We start from the raw sequence: 23,601 nt of genomic DNA on the forward strand, positions 1-23,601 counted from the left end.
GTATGTGTGTGTATGTGTGTGTATGTGTGTGTGTATGTGTGTGTGTTTGTGTGTTTGTGCGTGCGTAAGTGCATATATCACATATTTGCAAAATCTATCTCAAGTCTTTTTACATTTTTAATGAAATTCTACGCCAACCCCAGTAATCGCCGAATTGAAAAACTTGCAAGCAACTTGCAAGTGAGTGCATACGGGTACCAAGTTGCTTGCATGATTCTTGCAAGTTTTCGATTCACCTGCAAGAATCTTGCAAGCTTTTCGATTCATCTTACGGGATTACTTGCCAGACGAATCGAAAAGCTTGCAAGATGAATGGAAAACCCTGCAAGAATCTTGCTTGCAAGCTTTTCGATTCAAATGCTGGCGAAAAGGTGCCAACGCAGAAAGGATGCAGATTTTTGCAGCAGTAAACTTGTCTTAGCTTTTGCATGAGCCTTTTTAGCTTCTTTGAAGACTAATACCGGTGCAGTACTTTGCTCCATAAGGAGCGCACTTGGCCTAGCCGCCAAAAAAACAAAGACCCTAGATAGCTAAGAGTAATGCGCAAAAAGGTAATAAACAAGGGTGAGGGGTCTCCGCGCTGGGCGAAAGGGTCACAAACTAGGCGGGGGTCTAGTTATTTGTCAAAAAGTTGTTTCTGAATTCAAAATCTTGCGAGAGACTTGCAAGGTTCGTGCAAGATTTCACATTCAAAAGGCGTTTACAAAAAAATTTAATTAAGTTCAATTCTGCTGATCGAAAATTCTGATATCAGTCATTTTATTTGTTTTTCAGCTATCAAAAATACAAAAAAAAAATTTTCCAGAATTCAAAAAAACTTGCAAGATTCTTGCAAGAATCTTGCAAGTTTTGAATCAGCTTGCTAGATTCTTGCAAGTTTTAAATTCACTCATTACTAGGAAAACCATTATTTTAAAACTTCATTAACTATTACACAGGATAGCATTGTTGAAATTTGCTCATTTTGTTAATAGATTGGTCGATGCAAAGTGTCTAGACGGACACAGCTGAAATGCCTGCGATTCAAACAGCGTTAACTCTGATTGACATCCAAAGCTGTTAATGATTAAAAAATTCACCGGTCATGGTATGTAAAAACGATGAGTTTTTTATCAGCCCAATCAGATGAAATTAGTGCTAAGGTATATTAACGTGACGATAAATGAGTCGGATATAGTTTCCAACAAATTTAAAAACTTTCAACGTTTTGTGTATATTGATCGCGTTTCATCAGTTTGACATTGAATCTCTTTTGTCTGCAAATTTTTTCCCAAGAATAACCGTTCTAGATCTTTCTAATTGATGTTGGGTTTAAACACTGCTAGTAATATATGATTTGCAGAGTAAAACCAAAGTCAATTCCTTTTTTAAATTTGCATTCACGCGTTGCAAATACTTTTAAATCTTCACCCACACGTGGTGCAGTCAGTAGCTCGCGGTGGTAATTAATTCCTTGATCAGAACTTTTTGCTAAAAACTTAGCTATTACCTGAAGTAAAGTCCGATCCTTGTTCGGTCACCCAAATTTTTGTCTTTTTTTCTACTGATGAAAAAGTCAAGCAAATGTTTGACAATAGATGTAGTGTACAGCTTCTTATGATATTTATTTGTAGCAAAATACCGGTTGTCTTGACATGATTAACGGAGATATTCGGTACATAACAAGTATTTAAACCTTTCCTCTCTGTCAAAGACAACTTAATTCTTCCTAACCCATTTATGAACGTCATTATTAAAATATTACATCATACTACTCTTATAGCTCTCATTACATCTTTTTATGAATTTGAAGTTTTTTTGAAGATTTTTCAAATTTTTCAGCAAACTGATTTCTGCAATAAATGATTTTATTTAAAAAGTATTCACGTAGCAAACATGTTTAGTCCGTTTTATCAGTGTCAATTAAAATCAAACGATGAAATACGAGTGGATTTTGCCTGCTCAAAATTGGATGAACAATTTCAAGAAAATCGTTCACAAGTTCCTGCTGATAGGCATACCAAATTTCTCGTGCGCGTTGCCTAGTAGTCAAACAAACCAATTTACCAAAATTTGTCAACATAGGTACTTGAGTATTACTGATCCTCCTCTAACAGATTTGGGCCTGGTTGAAATTAAATGTATTGATTAAATGGAGATAAGTTTGTATCTGAGATCTATTCACGCTGTTTGACTGAAAAGCAGACTTCATAAAGTTCATTTATGATTCAATGGACTGCTATAACTTCGCCATATCAAGCTCATATTGTTTTGCCTTCTATGACAGCAACAAAATTTTGCCAACCATACCAATTCAATGAGTTCTCAATTCAAGTATTGTTAAAAGTTTCTGGATAGTATTTGAGACTCCTCTTCGCGTTTTGCATTGAATTTGCCGTCAGGTTGTTCTCATCTAGTCAAGTGAACAAACAAAAAGCTCATCTTTTAATATTTAGTAGTTTTAGCTGACTTAGAGTTGATTCTCTCCATTAAAATTTAAAACTACAAACAGCTTTCGAGTCTGAATTAGTGAGTTCAAAATTTATTGTGAGTCAACAAAAGTCTTCTGAAGTCAGCTAAAAAAAAAAAAGAAAACATTGAATTCCAAAATGTTACACACCTAAAAGTGTCAACAAAATGGCAATGTACAAGTTCTAAAATACATAAAACAATAAGAAAATATTTTACTTACAACGTTTGGAATACTAAAAACATAAAAATAAATATATTAGATAATAAGGAAATTAAAAACAATGAAAGCTTAAAAAAGGTCCCGCAACAGATCTCTGTATTCCAACGCCTTTGGGTCCTTCAGATATTCCTTGAAATAGAATTCTTTCAAAAAACCTTTGATGTTCTTAACATTATCGAGTTTTTGTCTTTGTTCATATGGAACTTCATTGTACAATTTCATGGCTTGCAGCATCAATGATTTATCGAGGAATTCCGAATTACTTTTCACAGCCGGATAAATTTTTCCCGTTCTCGCATTCTGGTTACAATTAGAAGTTTGCAATAAATTGTTGTTACTAAAAGCTGGCAATTGTTTCCTAATATATTTCAAGAAAAAAACCATACATCGATATTTGAGAAGGAATTCAACAGGCATGATTCTGTTTTTTATTTTTAAATCAGTCGAGCGATCATACTTTTTTCTTTTGAAACACACTTTTATTCCCCAATTAAGTTGTTTTTCTAATGTTATCATGAGATTTTTTCTGATACCAACGAGCATAAGAGATGAGTATTGAATGTGACTTAAAACAAGAGCGTTCAATAGTGTTACTCTAGTTTTTATAGGAAAACAGTTCCTTATATCTTTCAAGATTTTGATGCTGCACGCCATTCTGGAGAGTATTCTTTTGATCTCTTCTTTAAAATTTAATTTGTTGTCTAATATTATTCCTAGATATTTTACCGACGAAGTTTCTTCTATGTTCACATTGTTAACATTTAGATAAGACGGAGTTCGTGCTTTTTTTGATGGAGCAAACACGATATATTCTGTCTTCTTATTGTTCATCATTAATTGATGTGATTGGAAGTAATAACATAGTTTTTCAATATTTTTTTCCAAATAACTTCTGGCTATATTTTCATTAGTATGAGAAGAATAGAGGAAAGTGTCATCGGCGTACTGGATTACTTGACAATTGTTATTATCAATAGCTCTATGAAGATCATTCACATAAATGTTGAACAATATTGGTCCTAATACTGTCCCTTGCGGCACTCCTCTGTTAAGTAAAATCCAGTCGGACTCATTTCCCGAGAAAACTACTTTTTGAGTTCTGTCTTTCAAATATGATCTAATCAATTGTGTAGATGTTCCGTCGAATCCTAAACATTTCAATTTTTCTATTAGTATTTCGTGTGAGATTGAGTCAAATGCTTTTGAGAGATCGAGGAATTCTCCACAGACAGTATTCTTTTTATCCATTTCGGTTCGTACATATTCCGTACATTGTAGTATGGCATCTGTTGTGGACACTTTTTTCCTATATCCAAATTGTTTAGGTGACAGCAAGTTATTTGAGATCAAATAGTCATTAATTTGGTTCCTTATAACTTGTTCAAAAATTTTTGCCAATGCGCCGGTTACCGATATTGGACGATAGTTAGTGGGATCTTCTGTGTTTCCTTTTTTATAAAGAGGTGAGACCAAAGCTTTTTTGAGGTCAGTCGGAAAAGAAGACTCAGAAATAAACTCGTTTATCAGAAAACAGAGAGGCTCCGCAAGGACCGATTGGGCATCTTTCAACGCCCATGCGGGAATTTTTGAAGGACCCAAAGGTTTGTTCACATTCAAACATTTTATTAAATCATGGACTTCTTTACAAGTAACATATTTGAAAAAAAAATTATTTGCATTTCCCGTATCAGCTGAGAACAATGTTTCATCAAATTTTTTTCTTTCGCCAAAGTACTCCCCCAAAACTGAAAACTTGAAGTTCAAAAGGTTTGCGATGTCTTTTCCGTTCGTAATAAGCTCACCGAAACTGTTACGCAGAGTATCTATTACAATTCGTTGTTTTTCTCTGTTCCTAACTTCTTGTATAAATTTCCAGCGACTTTTTTCTGTGTTCAGAGAAACAAAGTGTTTTAATAAGGAAGCTTCTTTTTCTGATTTGAAACTTTTTCCAGATATGAATTTATTTCTATTCAGGAAAATTTTCGGTTTATCATTCCTCACAAAACAAGATTTCAATGGTGCATGCACACTTATTGCTTGCTCGACTATGATACAAAATTGGAACATCATTTCGTTAGCATTTTGTGACATCCAGAAAGAACTCCAATCTGAACTCCGAATATATTCCTGGAATTTTTCTTTAGAATAGTTCTTTTTGTCGAAGAAAGTTTTTTTGATTGGCATTTGTTTCATCATCATTTTTTCTTCTAATATAACAACTGTTCCATAGTGATCACTATTCAAGATGCTCTCTGTAACAAAACATTTTTTGAAGTTTTCTGTGATGATATAATCAATCAATGCAGTCTTATTGATACTCTGTCTTGTCCCTATCTTTGTGTTACATGACACCAACCCGTACGGAATAAATAGCGTTTCTAATTTTCGTTTTTCGTTCTTTTGAAAAAAATCAATATTGTAATCGCCCATCAAAATTATTCGTTTGTTCTCAGCTGCGGCACAGTCAATTCCCAGCGCCAGTTCTGACAGAAACATTTCAGAAAGGTGTTTGGTCGGGCAGTACGAGATATTTATCAAATACTTTTTTTTAATGAACTCACATTCTACCCAGATGCTTTCGAAACGCGATTCCGAGATGGTTTTAAGATCTGAACGTTCTTTAGGTTTGAAAGATCTAGGTATATAGAGCAGCAGACCACCTCCACTTGTTTTGTCATGTAATGAAAGATTCCTATCTTTTCTGAAACATTGGAAATTTTCACTGCGTACTTCCCAAAAACGGATATCGTCATTCATTTTGAGCCATGTTTCTGTAAAGCCAAAAATTGTGTTTTTTTTCCAAATCATCCATTAATTGCTTTAAGGTGGAGTTCTGACCAACAATACTTCTACAATTGAGGGAGAAAATCTTTACATTATTTTTAAAAGACGCGCCAACTGTTTTAACGCACTCAGCATATTTCAGAACTGGCCCTGGGTTTTCTTCTACATCTCCACATTGGATCATGATAGAAGCCTTAACTATTAAGACAAAACAAATATTTAATACACGGGAAAAAGAAATTGGAATGAAATTAAAAGGCGTTCCCGATATTCTATTGTTTAACACGAATAATTAAACGTTAAATATATTTCAATTTGATAATCCCAAAAGCATATTTCGGTTGTTCAGCCATTTCTTTTGTAACTTTCATGGACCAAGTCCAGGTCGAGAAGGGCCCGCGTGACCTCTTTTGATGAGACTCAGTTTTTCCACTTGTCCGAGCAGATCTCTTCTCATTCGCTGGTTTCCCTCCAGTTTCAACTGCACTGGTGCTGTTTCAGAAAATGAAAGAGTTACTTCCTCGCTTATTTTCTATTCTTAGTCAGAATAGAAACCAGGCAACTTAATTTACCGGATATCTGGTAACATATTGTAACATAGTCCGAATAGAAACCATTTTGTAACATATTTAAAAAATCACTTACTTGTTTTGTCATCAAATCATATACATCATTTCATCTCAATTGGGTTTAAATCCTTAAAACATCAATTTCTAATAGTAATGGCAGAGTAATAGTTGAAAATATACATTAGATAATCCAGCACTTTAATTGGAGTTAATTTGTTCATCCATGTCCATTGTGAAGTTCAGGGACCACATCCAGGTCGTGAAAGGCCACTGTGATCTCTTTATATGGCACCTGGTGCCTCCATTGGCCCTAGCAGATCTTTTCTTGTCGGTGGGTTTTCTTACAATTTCAACTGGACATGTGCTGCTTCAAAATTTAAATAACAAAGCTATCCCCGTACTTAGTTTCTACTCTTAGTTACATTTCCAATTCCTCAATCCATTGTCACAAAAGGATTGTATCTGAATTTTCTCAAATTCTCAAAAATTCAGTGTATAGTATGGGAGGTTAGACATAATGTCGACAAAATAAATTAAATCACCCTTATTTTTTGATAATTACAGATGCTGCTCACTATTAGGGTGTAAAAAATGTCTTTGTTATGTACACTTAATAAAAAATGTCAAAAATGTACACTTTCAATTCTGAATTACTGAGTTCAAAAAAATTTTGTGTCAAAAAAAATAATTCGACAATAAAAAGAAAAAAATTCGACAAACTAACGGCTAATTTCACTAAAGTTTTTCATCCACGTCTATTGTGACGACAAGGGACCACGTCCAGGTCGAGAAGGGCCTTCTTTTTATGGCACTTAGTTTCTACACTTATCATAGCAGCTCTCTTCTGTTCCTCGCGTTTCCTCCAGGTTGAAATAACCCGGTTCTCTTTCAAGTATTTACAGAAGAAAGCAAGTTCTGTTCTTTTTCTATTCTTGGTCAGATATCGAATTTCTTTTTTGCATGGTCATGATAATTTTTCATAAACTTTATTTAAATCCAGTAAATTCAGTTTAAAACTGAAATCTTACACATTACTACAACAAAAAAATCATTAAATTATTTTGTAAGCAAATCATATGTATCAAAAAGACCTACAGATGTCTATTCTACATAAAAAAATACAATTTTGCTATTTACATAATTGAGTTCAGACTTTTTTGTGTATCAACAAAAGTTATTGGAAGTCATCTGTAACAAATGTTCAAAATGTCCATTTCATAATGCGAAAAATCATTTTTGGTTTAGTTTTTCTTCCATATCTATTGTTATGGTATGCTATAGCAGACCAGTAACAGGTAACGGAATATGAGCGTGGACCATTTCTTTGACATCTGGAGCCTCAACTTTTCCCAGCCCATCTCTTCTCACTCTTTGATCCGGCTCCAGTTTTAACGGATGCGAAGAAAAAAAATAACCGTAGAATAACGGAAAGATCTCGAAGAGTCGTCCAACAAAAACTCTTATCTAAACTTACCTATTTCAGAATTATAAAAAAAGATTAAAAGTCAATATACAGGAAAGAAACTAATTTATAGTGAGAAAGTTGGGTAGGTAGGTGGGGGTGGGGGCGTTGGCGGGCGGGGGTGTTGTTGTTAGGGATAGATGGTGTGGGTATGGGGGTAGGTGTGGGGGGGGGGGGGGGGTGGGGCAAAGTGTGGGGGAGAGGTAGTTGGTGGCAGTTGGAGTGGGGGTTAGTTTACATAGTTTACTTAAAGGGGCTCATTATTTCTTGAACTGACCTTTCAAGCTTGAAGACTATCTGTACAAGATCAACAAGTAGTTTTAACAGTTGTCTTCCTCGTCTGAGTCTTCGTCTTGTACATTATCTGTACCACTCGCTAGAGATTCTGTTAGTCTCTTTGCCAACTCTTTTTACACTGAGATTAACTCTCTGGATTTTTTTTCAATTTTCCATTGCAGCCGTCCTTCTGATAACTTTGTCTTCCTCGTGAGCCCCTTTGATGTGTTAAGCCAATATATCTCTCCAAAATAGTAATATAAATCCGTACCTTTTTTCTACTATTTTGACCCCTGTGCTCCTCCACTTTACGCTCTCTACTTATTGGCTAGCTCCACTCTCAATTTGTAAAATTTCCACTTGTTGCTTACTGTTGCTCTCCTGTTCTTGTCCTAGCAAAGTCTCTATGAGTGCTGGTATCTCTGTGTTTTCTCTTGAAGTGACTATCAAGTGGAATTAGTCATCTTGACCATTGCGTAGATACACGTAATTGATTATGGATTCCAACTACTGATTCATTCAATTGAATTTCTGATTCCCAGTCCCCTTTTTACGCACCTTTAACGTTCCTGTATTTTTTCTTATTAACATGTCCAACAAACTTATACTTCTGTGATCGTCAATTGGGGTGTTATCAATCTCGATGTTATTATTTGCACTATAGTGTACAAAAGTGTCACTGATTAACGAGCTTCCCTGGTCCACCCTAATCTTTCATGGAATTGAATGTATATTCCTGTAGTTTTTCAAAAACTTGATTACTTTTTTCCGGTGGTTTGTTAAATAATACGTATGGTGACTGCCTTGAAAATTTGTCAACACAAACTAATATGTACCATTCCCGTATCTTTTCATTTAGAATTGGTCCCGCAAAATTTAGCTGTGTTTCTTGATTTGGTTCAATGGCTTTTTCTATGGCTTTTGTAGAACTTTTTGGCTTTATGCGTTATAAGTTCATATCAAACTCAGTAAATGGGACGCTTATCTCTGCACGCTCAATTTTCTGTTTGGCCTTATTTGTCCACCTTGTTTTCTCGGTAATTTTAAACATAACAAGTTGACACGGGTGAACAACATGGAAAACCTCTATGTAACTAGGTGGGATTGCTGTCGCGATGGCTTCTTGTTCATCGATGCACTCATAACGGTTTATAGCATATAAGTCTATCCAGCCACCTTGTTGAATTGCTTCAGTCGATCTTTGTTGTGCTTAATGATGCACTCGCCTATTTCTCGTAACTGGTTGTAATTTTTCATTAATGCCAGTAATTGTTTGTTGAAGAGACTTGATACACCGTATTCCAGTATTAGTCTCTTTTTACTCACTGCTGATTCGGCCCCTTCTATCTCATCCTCCGAATCTGAACTGATTATTTGTTGTTGCTGTTTTATGAATTGCTTGAGCTCAATTCTCTGTCTGTTTTACTTTTGGCGTTCTTTGTTTTTCGATTTGTGACATAATTGCGCCAAATGATTTGTTCAATTGTGAAATTAGTGATTGAATTGATGTATTCTATTTCTGATCACATGACTTTTCGAATTTCAAATTGAATATTGAATTAGCGTTACATTAACGTTAAATTAGCTGAATTCATTTTAAATTCAATGAAATAATTTGGATTATGATTTACCATTAATTTAACTCTAACTTAAACGCAATAATGTTATCCTGATAACTGTTCCATGTTATTTTTTAATAGGTAATCACACAGAACGAACTGAAACAATAAGAGTTTATTCAAATAGCAATTTAATTTATTCGTAATTAAAAATCTAATCTTTGGGCATTCGAATGTTGGTAACAAAAGAAATAACATGAAAGTTTTGAAGTAGCTGTAATATGTACGGTCCAATCTACAGAATGGCAAAACGCGTAAGAGCACGTTTAACTGAGTGGACAGCTACTGTCTGACCTAATATGAACACACGGGCTTTACACATAGTTTTAAGGCATTGTAAAAAAGTAAATCCATATATTTATTGTTTGTAATTAGTGCTTAGATTCTTGACAATTGAATAGATAAGTAGCTATAAAGATAAATATATAGGTCACGTACTGCACCACTGGGGTTTGATAGTTGAGGTGGGGGTCAATTTTGAAGTTATGACTTCAGCTAAGAAAAATCTGTATAATCTCAATAATCATCTTCGAGTCGTAAAATCAATTCGATTCTATTTTCTATTTCTAGGAAAGTTACAATTCCGTTTTTCACGGTCACAGAACGATAGTATCTAGACTTTTTAAGAGCTTTATTTGAAACTCTTAAAAGCAGTATATAACACGAAGTCGAATAATGAGTGATAATCGAATAATGAGTTTTGCTGAACGCTTGAAGAACTAGGAAATGATCTGTGGTTGCCTCGCTGTAATGCTTATCTTGACAAAAAAAATCAAGAATATCTCTGCTATAAAACACTCAACGTTGAAATGATCTACCAGAAGATCTAATGCCCTCTTTTACTTCTATCTCAGAAACGGTACATCTGTTGCTAAATTATTTTGTCGATATGAACGTTTTCCCCAACAAAGTTAGGCGAAACTGCGATTGCACGAAGGACAAAAATACAGTATTTTTGTCTTCAAATACGTTTGGTCCCAAATCACTTAATTTGAGGAAACAGCAGAGCCATGGTTTTAATAGTTTTGTTCAGCCGAATATAAAAAAAAACATATTGCGTTTGAGAGACCCATAAGATGTTTTTAGGTAAAGGAATCAGCATCATGATTGCTTTGTGAAAAACGATTAAATCCTTTTTTCCAGAGTTCAAAAATGACTTGATTTTCTTTCATAAAATTTTTATTTGCATATTTTTTGCAAACCCCCCCCCCCCGACGCACATTCCATATTTTTACATTTAAATAAAGATTTACTTTGTAAAAGCACGTTCTCTGTAATGGGGGGAGGGCAAGGTTTCATCTAAAATAGTTTTTTCCGACTGGCAGAACACAAGAAAAAAAATGACAAATTGAACTAGTTATTCTGCCGAGTTTTTTCTCTCAGAAAAGTCACTTACACATAGGGGGAAAACTTAAGAAACCAGAACGGTTTCATGAGGAACATAATGATCACTTTTTGATGTTTCGGAAAAATGTTTCGGTATCATTCAACATTTTAATCCGTTATAGTTTTGCCAGAAAAAATATTTGAAAAATGTTATGAATTGATAAGAAAAACGAGAAGATTTCTTTCGTCATTATTTCGTCAATAGGGAAATTTCACGAGAATGGGAGTTGAATGCTTTTGCAATTTTTACATAATTTGCATAAGTATCCTCAATTTGCTCCAAATTGCTTGAAATGGTTTCATCTAGCTGTGGATTGACATTGTTGGCGAATTTCTATTTCTGAAAAAAAAATGTTTTTTTGCTACTGATCTGATGCCGTTCTTTATTCTTTTACTTGGTTCAAAAAAGTTATTGAATGTTTCGCAAGCTTTGAGGTCAGAGTAGTAGTTTCACAGTTCATCTCGAGGATCTCCCTATTTGAAAAAATGGCTATCAAGTTAATCTCGAGTGCAGTTATATTGTTTTACAGCATTCATTGAAAAGGAATTTTTGTAGGTCGGCAGATTTTACCAGAATGCATAATTTCTTCAAAAAAGGTAATTATTCACCTTGTCCTTATGATTTGGCGTAATTGATCTGGAAAAGAGTTTGTATGGTAACCCGAATTTTCTGTATACTCACGTAAGACATTTAAATTTCTATGAACTTCACTTTTGCAATTTTTTTAAGACTTTCTTTAAAACCTTTTCAGTTACACAAATTTATTTTGCTGCTCAAGCATTGTGTCTTAACGCTTGCCTTCTTTAACAAAATCACACTTTTACGACTCGTGCAGCCTTCTAATTCTTTGATCAAGTGAGGCGCAGTAATTCAATCCCCAACGTGAGCGCAGCCCTACTTTTTTTCTTATATTTGTTTATTTTTTAATTCACTCTTCCCACTCTCAAAATTTATTACTTCTTGAACAATTAATCTTAATAAATAATTTTTTTACTCTGAATAAAAAATTTCTCGGATTTCATATTAATCAGGAGTTTAATACTATCAGGAGTTTGAAAATATGTTTCCATTGACGTTCTTTGAAATTAATTATCCTTGCGTGAGTGCTACAAATGTGGTAAAATTTATACTTTTTGAAAAAAACCTCGTCAAACTTGCACTGTAAATTTTGACAAATGATTGCTAGAAAACCATGAATTTTATTAAAATATTTCTGAACTAGATATTGGTTTTACTGAACTAATTTTTCAACATTTGTTCCTTAGTTATGTTCAAGATCATCTGACAATGGGAAATGTAGACTGGTGTAACAAACAGTTGTTGGTAACCAAAATTGTTATAATTAAAAACATAGAAGAATTGGGTTTGCGGAGTTGTCCAACCTGAAGCGAATTTCAATTCTTAATCGACACTTCTCCAGAAAAATACACGTCTTCAAATGACAAATTAGACTTGATCGCGTCTTATGTCAAGTCAACTTGTGAAGACATGTCACAACTTGATCAAGACTTGTCAGGTCTAAGTCGAGTATAGGCAACACTTGGGAAAAACTTGCCAAGTCATGAGTGAAGTCTTGGCCAAGTCCTGCCAAGTCGTGTCCAACACTTGTCAAGTCTTAAGTCAAATGTTTACCAAGAATTGACAAGTCTCGATTATTGCGCAGTTAATAAGCTAAGTAGTGTTTTTAAAAAAATTATTTAAATTTAATGCATTTCAAAATAAACAAAAAATGGTAAACATTTTAAAGAAATTTGTTAATCTGACAAAACTATTTCTGAATTGAGTATATACCAACTTAAAAAATCCCATATATTCAATTCAACGCAAACTTTTTTCAATGGGCAGAAAGAAGTGGCCATGACATGTATCTTTGGGCGATATCAAATTTTCTTTTCATTCTCTATCAAGTGAACTTTTGAAGTGTTCGAATTGACTTGTGTTTCTTTTTTCACTTTGAAGAGTTTTTAGGTAAACCACTGTAAATGGGAGGCCTTCCTCTTTCGTTACGAAACAAAAGCAAGCCAGCTATGAAAAGCGTGCTCAATACTTGACCTCAGACTTTTCAAGTCTCGGCCAAGACTTGCACAGGACTTGTCAAGTCTTGGCCAATACTTATGCAAGACTGGTCAAGTCTAGGCCAAGACTTGACTCAAATATTGTCAAGACTTACGACTTGATTTAATACGTGTCAGGACTGGAAAGTGACATGATCAGAACTATGATACAATACTGATCCAAGACATAAAATTTCACTGAATCAGTGCTGATTAAGACTTGACGTTCAGTCAGAGATGGCCCGGTTTTTGCTGAAACCTCTGCAAAAATTCTTCTTACAACAAAACTTTTAGGACAACAAGATGGAGGAAAATCAATTTTTTTGTTTCGATAATTTCCGAAAAAACCATCAACTTGAAATATTATATGTCTAAAGTACATATATCTGTCGCGTGTTTGCGTGAAAAATGAACGTTTTTTATGGAGTTATTGTGTAATACATCGATTGAAAACATCATTTTCATATTCCGCTTTCTATTTATGAATATCACGTCAAAATCATAGACGCTGCATAATTTTGTTGATGCATTCTAAAACATTACTCGATTTATCAATACTATCGTTGATAATATTTCTACTAAATATACATCTTTAACAAGTGAAATTTTAAAGAGTACAACTTTAAGAAAGAGTAAATTTTGGTTATCAAGGACGCTGATTTCATTAAGATATGTGCAATTTCACACAATAATCGAATAAAGTTTTAGGTATCGGTTTGCCAAAGGAAACTTTAAGCGACTTGTTTTTGCTCGTGTAACATTTTCTACAAGTAATAGTTACGCGGCTCTGCTTGAAGTCATTGAGAGCTTCCGGCGTTTATCGAGAACCGCGAAGCAGTTCGAGATATTAAGTCAGAATTTCGAAGTGACTTCTGCAGAGTCATGTAACCATGCTTAAAACGCGAAACGCACACGTTTTAAAGTGACGCAAGTCAACGGAAGTAAACTTCGGTCTAAGTAGGAACTTCTGGCATTTTAACTTCTGGCACTGCAGACTTTCGGCATTTTAAAATGTCCACGTGAGTGTTTTAAGTTCTATTTCATCGTATAATGCATAAGCATATTACATGAAGAATTGTTTTGCTGGATCCCAACATAACTTTTGATTTCTGTCAGAAATGTGCTTACCTTTGGTTGTCATAGCAACCAACACCACCACCACCAGTACAATCCATGTAGTTGATATCTTCATTTTTAAATCGTACTCTGCAAAGCTTCAACTTTTTCAGACGTTTATTGTGATTTAAATTTGAAAAAACTGAATCTATAAAAATTATCCTGAAGACAACCAAGATTTTCAAAAATTAATGCGAACTCCACATGTGCGTGTCTGTGAAGTGAAAAAAACTTCCAACGTATAGCTACTTAGTTATCTAGACGGCGCAGATATTTTTTTAGCTGAACGTGATTCTGTTGTTGAGCTGGTCTGGATAGCGCCATCTTTTTGATGGTTCGCATACGTCGACCCCAGTTTTCACAACATGTCGCCGCCATGCGTTCAAAGAAGCACAAAATCCTACGAAAATGCAACTAAAAATTTTTCAGACCTTTCCGTCGAAAATAAGGCGTGCATTATTTAAGCATGCTAATTAGCAGATAAGGAATTAATACGAAAAGAAAAGAAATATGAAATATAACAACAGAAAGAAATAAAAGACATGGAAATGAAAGAAATAGAAGAAATATAAGAAAAATCAATCGGAGTTTTGTTGTACTTTTGTAACACATTACTTACAAATTATCAGCACTTCAACAGCTAGCAAGTTCAGCGCAATCCTTTAATTTTCGCATGTGTTCCAAGAGGCTTCAAAATTTCAGCACATTTCTTGCAGAGTTGCAGCATTCAGAAATGAGGAAAGTTAAACAGTTTCAGCTCATTCCTTGCCTAATTTTCCTACAATTAGGAAAAAGTTTTAACTCATATGTAAATTGTCTAAGAAAATTGTTTAAAATATGTCCAAAGATGAAAGTGATGAAAAGATGCTCTTCTCGTACAAGAGTGATCTTTTCGTACAAGAGTGATCAAGAACTTTTGTTGCGGGCGTGCTTTCTGTTGTACCCTGACTTGGTATCCTTTGTAATGATGGGTCTTTTTGAATAGAATACTTGAGAGTATGCATTGATAGTGCAGAATTAAAGAACGTTTTGAATTGTGTACCAGATAAGGGGAGTTTAGCTGAGCCGTCCGCCAAGTTTCAAGAGTCGACTGTTTCAAGTTTCAAGTGACGGATCCGTTGTCCCAGAAAAACCAGAAGGGCATGAAATGTCTTCCTTCTCTATCGCAAATTTGAAATCGTTTATTGGAAAAAAGACTCTTGGGACATCGTTATGAGGTGCTTTCTGGATTCGGTTTCACGTGATGACATTTCTACTTTGATTGTTTATAATTGCCTGTTCCCCTGAAAAGATGGGATATTGTCGATGTACACTGTTGCGGTAAAACCAGCATTGAGGCGTAGGTGAAGGTATCACAATATGTGTACCATTAATGACGAGATCAAAAATCTTGGAATCATGATTCTAGACATGTAGTCAAACTGTTCGTTCCATCTATTGTTCCATTGTTCAACTTCTTGTCTTCAACTTTCCGTTACAGTTTGATTTCTTTTTATTCTTCCTTCAATTTTATCCTGATGTTGAGTTGTGACACTGACCTATATGGATTAAACAAGAAGCTCTATTGAAAGCGCTCTAGGTTGTCTGAGATCCTGTCTCTGAACCAGATCTTTGACTATGTTTCAAGCAACAAGCTTTTTGGGGATGTCTGCCTGAGTTAGGCTCGCATGACCTTCCACAAACTCTGTGTTTTCATTTACGATTTATCTTTGTCAGAAATGAGAAGCAAATTTGTTGCCCAACTTTTAAAAAATGAAAGTTCCTGAGTTCAGAACATTGATTGGTTTCGCCTGTTCACAATGCAGACTTTTTCCGATCCTCAATCCTCGTAATTTCTTTTCCTGTTCATTTGATTCCTTTTCTGTAGTGTGTCTGTGTGAAATCATTCAAGTTAAACTGTTGCATGACTGATGTTTAGCTATTTATATTTTCTTGTTTATGTTTCTCTGGAAACATCCATACAAAGTTTTTTGCAAATGTGGGTAAAAAATTAACTTCAATTATAAGGCGAGAGTGCATTACATTAATCTCTGAGCTTCCTTAGGGCCAAAACAGAACGCAATCGGTACTGGTCTTCTGCTTGAATTCCCGTTTACATTCCTGCAGTAAATGCTACAGAACCTTGCTGATGCTGAGAGCAAGAGCACGCGGATGAAGAGGCAAAGATAGAGCATTTAGCAAGGCGTCGTTGATTGAGAAGCAATTGTTTTTTGATGTTGCATTTTTGACCCTCTGTTTATTGTCTTTTTTGTTGTTCTTTAACGAATGCTACGGAAAGTACCGATGTTTTGAGGTAAGATTTACGTTAGCAAAGTAGTTTTTTCCCAGCTCAGTCCTCATTATTTCTCCGTAGCGGTCCTTTGATGTGTTGTGTTAGGTAATAAAATTTGAAGAGCAAGCCTTTGCAAACTTGCCTCTATGTAGATATTTGAATAATTGATGTATCTCTTCATTGGTACGCAAATCAAATTTCTGATGCAATTGGGCCCTATTGATCTAATTGGGATCGAAACTGTAACTATGGTTTCGACGCTGTGACATTTTCAAAAATCCTAGCTGAAATTAGCTCATACATTTCTTCCAAAATAATTGCACTAGGTTCTCAACAGGATCGAGTGTTTCTTTTTTATGAACCTGTCATCTGTCTAGGAACTGCTGCAATTAGAGCCAATCAGGAGTCCAATCGGGTTCTCAAGTAATGTCCCGCGCACAGGTCGCTATTTTTCCAAAGTTCTTTTAGCATACCAATAAGTAATATAAGCGACTGGAACTATTCCATAGAAGTTGCCTAGACGGAATTGAGACAGCCAGGCAGTTGCTAGCCACAAATACAATGCAATTAAAGACACCTTTTTCTTGATTTTTTGTTCAACTTGAATTGAAACGAGTGCTTTTGTTACACACGTGTTTTTTTTTGCATTTTATTGGAGACTCTCTGTGTCGCAAACACTTTCTAACAGCGCTTATATCTAATTCCTTAAATCAATGCTGTACAGTTTCATTGGTATTTCTTCTAATTGTTTTTGAGTTATAATCCTACAGGAGTCCTGTTCGCTAATGCATCTGTAGGTCAACTGTGTATTTCTTGACTAATGAGTTTTTCATCTGTTGAGTGTTTGACTGTGGCCTGTTGGTTTTACGTTTCGAGGATGAGTTCTGATGGCAAGCAGCCTAATTCCAGTTTCATCTGTTTGAATTTTTTTTATTCTCGTGGACTTCTTACCCTCTCTCAAAGTTTTTGTTTTGTAGACGTTGGTTTTAGTTCTCACAAATTCTTTAATAGTTGGAGTAGATTTGACTTAATTTATATGTGAACGCTGCTCTATGGAACTCGAGTGTAGTTCTGATGTTGCTGGCGATGTTCTACATGACGATGAAGAGTTGGGTTTTGAAAAATCATATATAAAGACCATGCGTCTGGTCTGTCATAAGGTGTAACCTGTGTCGTGATAACAAAAAGGGCAGATGCACAACCTCATCACATATCTTTGTCTGTCAGGAACAAAATTTTATAACTAGGTGGGAGCTCCAAAAAAGTCAAAATTGTGGCTCTTGAAGCCCCAGTTGGCAATGGAGAACTCATTTCTTCTTGTGTTGCTTCTTCTAATAGACCTCTGAAAGCATAGAGGCAGAATACCCGCGCAAATGTATGCTCAAGAATCAGCCCAATCTGCAAAATGGTTATTTCTGGTTCTGTTAGTGCCTCACTTTTTTGTGTTCTTTCCATATTTTTATCAAAAAATTGAACTTCAGTTTATACAGAGCCATCATCAGGACCGTCAATGACCTTAGACATGCTTTAATTTTGTTCTACCGAAATGCTTGAAACAATCTCCTCTGATAAGATGCAAAGTTAATAAAGGTAGTTGGTTCCTCGTTTTGAGACGATGTGTTTAGATTTCTCAGATTCCATTTGCAGCTCCTCAAGTGCTTCGTGGTAGTAGACACCGTTGTAGGAGTATCCGTTCAAGCAATTTAGACGTAATGTTGAATTGAAGAAACTGAACCAAAGAACTTGAGCAAGCTCTAGTAGGGGAGACAGCTCCAAGTTCTTAATATCACAAACCCCTAAAATGCAACCATCCCTTAACTACTGTCCAGTGCATTCGTTAGTTTTTTAATCTGAGCCTTGGAGTACCTACTCCATTTTTGCAGAGTCGAGTTAAATGTTTTCTGAGAGCTTCCAATGATAACTAAACGTTCACTAAAAAAACTGCCATTTTGAAATGACTTTCACACCTCCCTTAGGCGCTCTAGTCCATCTGTCGTAAACAGGCCTCAAACGCCAAAACAAAGCCGGCAAATTGCTGGAAAATAGCCGCTTTAGACACCTGTGGTGTGTCACGCAATCGACCTAAAAGCAGAACAAATGACGTCACGCACACAAGTTTTAACTGCAAAGCAGTAGAAGCCAATGAAATTGGAAAAAGTCAATTTCAAGAAGTCAGGTTGCAAGAATAATCGTTGGAGATGACGAATTAAAAAACATAGCAGGGCAAGTCCAGACGTACAGTTCAAAAAATTTTCATTGACTACACAAAAAATTAGACCTAAAACGGACTATGAGTGAATTGAGAAAACTATTTCTAAAAAAATCAGATCGAAAAAAAATAAAAATAAATCAGGAAATCAACGTCAAAATGCCGCACTCCTTGAGACAGATTAGACATCAATCCGGTTTCTGTGTGGTTTTGTGCATAGTGAGAATGCCTTAATTGCCAATAACAGAACAAAACTTTTGTTTTCAAGTTATATGACTGGGATGAATAAGATTGAAGACTTATGTCCCTGAGTGCCAGAAATCTTTATATTCTGGAAAGTCCGGCAAACCGCAAGACAAGTTCTATCAGACACTTTAAATTTCTGGTGTCCCCAACTTAGAGTACCGATTGCATCAGTGTGGGGCTGGCGTCATGTTTTATAATATGGCGTAGTTAGTTGTCTATATGATCACATATTTGCGCCATTATTTTAAAATTTGTATTTCAAATCGGAACAAATTAGTTATAAATAAATAGAGGGAACAAATTGAATTACATGACTTCAGGTGACGTAAATTGATTGATTGCTTCCGATAATTGATAGCAAATTGATAGTTGGGTCAAAGAAAATGTAAACGAACAATAAATGTCGATTTATTTTTGCTTAATTGCTCTTTTTGGCGTTAATTCACTTATCTGCTTTGTCATATACCCAAGGACTATCCTACAAAGACTTCGATACGTTTAAGCAGTTTTCATGCATTCTCGCTTGATCTCTGATATATAGTGTTGCCAGGATAAGTTTTCAGTTCTCAAATTCACTGAAATATTATGTGTGATTTGAGGGTGTGACGTAGGTTTTTATTTCAGATGTCTCAAAAAAGTCACTGGAGTATATTCCGGAAGATCTTCTGGCTGTGTTGAGGAAACCAGAGCCATTCACAAAGGAACAACTGAAGACTAAGGTGAGATTCAGACTTCCAGTTTACTGGCTACTGATTTCTATGCCCATAGCAAATATGTAAATTCACTTGCTAAAACTCGTTTCTGGTCAAACCAGTTATTGAGAAGTAAAATGAGTAATACTCAGAATTAAGTCAAAAGTTGAAAATTTGTAAACTATATAGCAAGTAGCTTAAAAAACCAATAAAAAATCTGTTTTTGACCACTGCTGTTCAAATATAAACGACAATATTAAACTTGGTTCAGAAGCAGCACAGAAAAAATTTTTTACTCCTTGGAAATCTAGGCTCCCTTTGAAAACACATATTGCATACTGACAGGATTTAATCAGGATTTAATTGACACATTATGCCCAAAAAAAAGAAATTTTATATTCATCTATAAATGAAATCATCAATAGGTTCTCATCATCTAGATTAAGCTATTTATTACCAAAAAAGTGAGACGTAAAGATTTAACGATTTAAGTTTTGAGTGCATGCGAGCGACCAATTATTCCTAGAAATAAGCAAAGATGTTCGGTTTTTTTGAAAAAACATATCGTCAAAATTAATTCATGCGCGTTCTGATGTTCTCTATTTGAACCCATTTTGATTCTAGAATGCTCACTTTTTAAGGAACAATTTAGTAGAGGAAAAGATGCAAAGTGTCTTCATGGTGATCAAATTTTGCTGAGCCGATTCTCTACTGCTTTGGAGACCTGGATATAAAACCTTTTGTAATTATTTGAAAAAAATAATGGCTTTTCGATTGAAGTTATTATGACTACCCAGGTTGAGGTCCGGACCAAAATTGAGTTATGATCAGACCCATTCGAGCGCACACCCGTGTGTTCCCAGACCGAAAATACAGGAACTGTTCGGAAGTTCGAGCGCACTACGGTCTGGACCATGGTCTGGAGATGGTCTGATCAGAGGTCATTTTGGTCTGAAAAGTCTGATCATAGGCGGATTCGAGCGCACTTGGGTCTGATCAGAGGCGACTTCAAGCGCAATTGGGTGTGATCATAACCTCTTCGAGCGCACTTCTGTCTGATCAGAGGCGACTTCGAGCGCAATTGGGTCTGATCATAACCTCTTCGAGCACACTTTTGTCTGATCAGAGGCGATTTCGAGCGCAATTGGGTCTGATCATAACCTCATCGAGCGCACTTGGGTCTGATCAGAAATGGTTTTGAACGCAATTGGGTCTGATCAGGGACCATTTCGAGCGCATTTTTTTTCATTTTTTTGTTTTTTTTTAATGAGAGATGTTGGCTCTGCCAGGAGGCAGCCACAAAGCAGCGTTCTGATCAGAGACTCATCTAAAGTCCGATAGCTCTGATCACAAAACAGGAGTCCAGCCGATAACAGAGGCCAGGCCCCTTCAGAAAAAACTTTGATCAACTGGAGACTACGATGTTTCTTATGGAAAGCTGTCTGAATTCATTCATTGAGTCAGAAATATACACTAAAAGGTACACTAAATAAAATTTGTTCTCAACAGTTGGGTTTCGTTTTCTTTAGCAATATTTTTGTAATTGATTTTTCCTTAGATGAATTAAAAACTGCAAACATCAGTTTTTTTGAAATGAATATATTATAGCAAAATTAGAAGATTTTTTCATAAGTAAAATCTTACTCTGATCAGACTATTTCGAGCGCACTTGGGTCTGATCAGAGGCAATTTCGAGCGCAATTGGGTCTGATCATAGGCGGATTCTAGCGCAATTGGGTCTGATCATAACCTCTTCGAGCGCACTCTGGTCTGATCAGAGGCGACTTCGAGCGCAATTGGGTCTGATCATAATCTTTTCGAGCGCACTTGGGTCTGATCAGAGGCGACTTCGAGCGCAATTGGGTCTGATCAGAGGCAACTTCGAGCGCACTTGGGTCTGATCAGACGTCTAATATTTTTATTCAAATTCATCGCAAATCTTTTTTTATAGCTAATTTGGTAGTAAAAACTCAACCAACGTGTGTGTAAGTTTTGTGTGTGCGTTTATGGGGTAACCGGTTTGTCTGTGTCTTTTTGTCTGTGTCTGTCTGTGTCTGTGTGTGCGTGTGAGTGTGAGTGTGAGTGTGTGTGTGTGTTGTGGGTGGGGGTCAAGCGATGGGGTTAGGGTTGAGAAGAAGGCTGATGAGAGGGGAGTTCAACTCGATAGGGGGAGGAGAGTGGACAATTTAAGTGTTGTGGTTAAAGGACGAGAGGGCTGACGATGGCGATTTTGAGTGTTTTTGATCAGAGTGGTCAGCTGGTGAGATGGTCTCGACTGAGTCTGATCAGAGGCTACTTGGGTCTAAAATTGGGTCTGATCATAGTCTGATTAAGGTCTGGGCACTGGTCTGAATTTGAGCCTGGACCATGGTCTGGAGATGGTCTGATCAGATCTCCTTCGGTCTGGAAAGTCCGATCAGAACTCATTCAGTCTAGAAATTCTGATGAGAGATAATTTCGGTCTGGAAAGTCTGATCATAGATAATTTCGGTCTGGAAAGTCTGATCAGAGATAATTTTGGTCTGGAAAGTCTGATCAGAAGCAAATTTGGGTCTGGACCTCAACCTGGGTAACTGTTCAGTTATATTAAACGAATTTCATTCCGTGCTGTTATTCGACTGATGTTTTCGGTGTTTGTTCCTGCAAAGATTTTAATTCTGAAAACAACTGTTCCAGGAGTGTATATTATTGCTTAATTCATGCAAAGGTGATCTGCTAAACTTTTATGACGTTCAGTCATTAGTTTATGTGTTTTATAACTTTTAACATTGCTTCCGTTAAATTTTGTAGAAGCTTTGAGTTTAGCTTCTACTTGTTGTTTTGTTTTTGTTTTCATATCTATATTTCTTTTAAATGGCAGATATCACTGGTGGTCTTTTCAAAGATCCAAACGTGAAATTATTAAACTTTTTCAGTCAAAAACATTTCCAGTAGGAAACTATTGCGACAACGCGTATTTTTTCATTAAGCTGATTCTAGGTTCGACTGTTTTTTAGTCTATCGTTTTTGCGTAACAACCACTTAGTCTCAATAATAGCTGGACCATTGTGCTCAACATGGAGCAATAAAAAAATTACTGCTCGAGGTCAATAATTTATGCTGTTTAATTTGAAATCCTTGGTAATCAAAAAAATTGAGTTTTGATTTTTTTCCTTCGGTTTTCTTTGTCTTCTTGAATTGATTCATATTCTCAGCCTAGGAAATTTTGTTTTCTGGCGAAACAAAATTAAATTTTGACATTAATGCTTGTAAATAAAGTTTCCGACTTTTGAGTTTTCTTGATGTCTAATTTTGGTGTCTTGTCGCTTAATCTCAGAAAAAAAAATTCTTAACAAATTTTTAATGCAACATGATTTGCTCAGTGATATTTTTTGCGGCTGTTATTGCCGACAAAAACGCTATTAGTTTTCGAAAAAATTTGATGTTTTTTTGTTTAGCTTTTATTTGTTGATATTTCTTGCCTTGAAGCTTTTATCGCCTTGCAGCTCATTGCAATTAAAAATTAACTATCAAAATCTACAGTTTTCCGTTTAAAAATAATACATAGAGGTTACTATTTTCAAACTGTTCTTGCGTGCTCTTTGATATGAAGTAACGCGCTTCTTAACATTTACATAAAAATCGGAAGATTTTTTTCGCGAACTATACGTTTTGGCATGCTCGTCGTTTTTCAAGCTACATTTTCCCAGAATTTTTGTTTCTGGAAAAAAATATAAATTTTTTCAACTTCGAGTGATTTAATTTGATCAACTTGACATCATTATAACTTGAAGAAAATGGGATTTTCTTTTGTTCAGTATTTTTATATTTTTTTCTGGACTTGCTTTTTGGCTCATTTGCGTCGCTCACCATCACTTTCAAAAGCCGACACTACCATGAGATGTGGAAAAACAAGTCTTTCAATTTCTCTTTGTTGGATTTCCATTTGAGACTTATTTTTTTTCTACTATGTTATTAGTTACTAACATAGAATAACGATCAAGAAGTTGTTTTTGTTGAACTCAATCACATTCCAAAATTTCTGTTATTGTCGTCAATTCCAGCTGCAAGCTGTACGCGTTTTTTGTAAAGTTTTTGCGCTAACTTATTAAATTTTATTTGAGAATGCAAAATCTAAATAAAGGAAATTGGAATTAAGCGAGCAAGATAAACATAAACCGACAAACATTGTTAGAATTGCTCGTGAACGTCAGGCGAGGCAATTTAATTCGGGGTTTGTAGCCTAAATTAATTTTCTTTATGGG

At 35.5% G+C, this 23,601-nt stretch overlaps 1 protein-coding gene across 5 annotated transcripts in view; it reads left to right on the plus strand.

The window, feature by feature from the left end:
• LOC142345804 (axonemal dynein light chain domain-containing protein 1-like) overlaps positions 1–23,601 on the plus strand; it is a 211,410-nt gene that overhangs the window by 95,888 nt on the left and 91,921 nt on the right. For all 5 annotated transcript variants that reach the window (XR_012759355.1, XM_075398173.1, XM_075398175.1 and 2 more), the window contains exon 2: positions 19,290–19,384. The gene's annotated coding sequence lies outside the window, so the exon portion shown is untranslated. The remainder of the gene's footprint in view (positions 1–19,289; positions 19,385–23,601) is intronic.

Source organism: Convolutriloba macropyga, chromosome 9 (genome assembly GCF_964194025.1).
Source record: "Convolutriloba macropyga chromosome 9, txConMacr16.3, whole genome shotgun sequence".
NCBI classification, from domain to species: Eukaryota; Metazoa; Xenacoelomorpha; order Acoela; family Convolutidae; genus Convolutriloba; species Convolutriloba macropyga.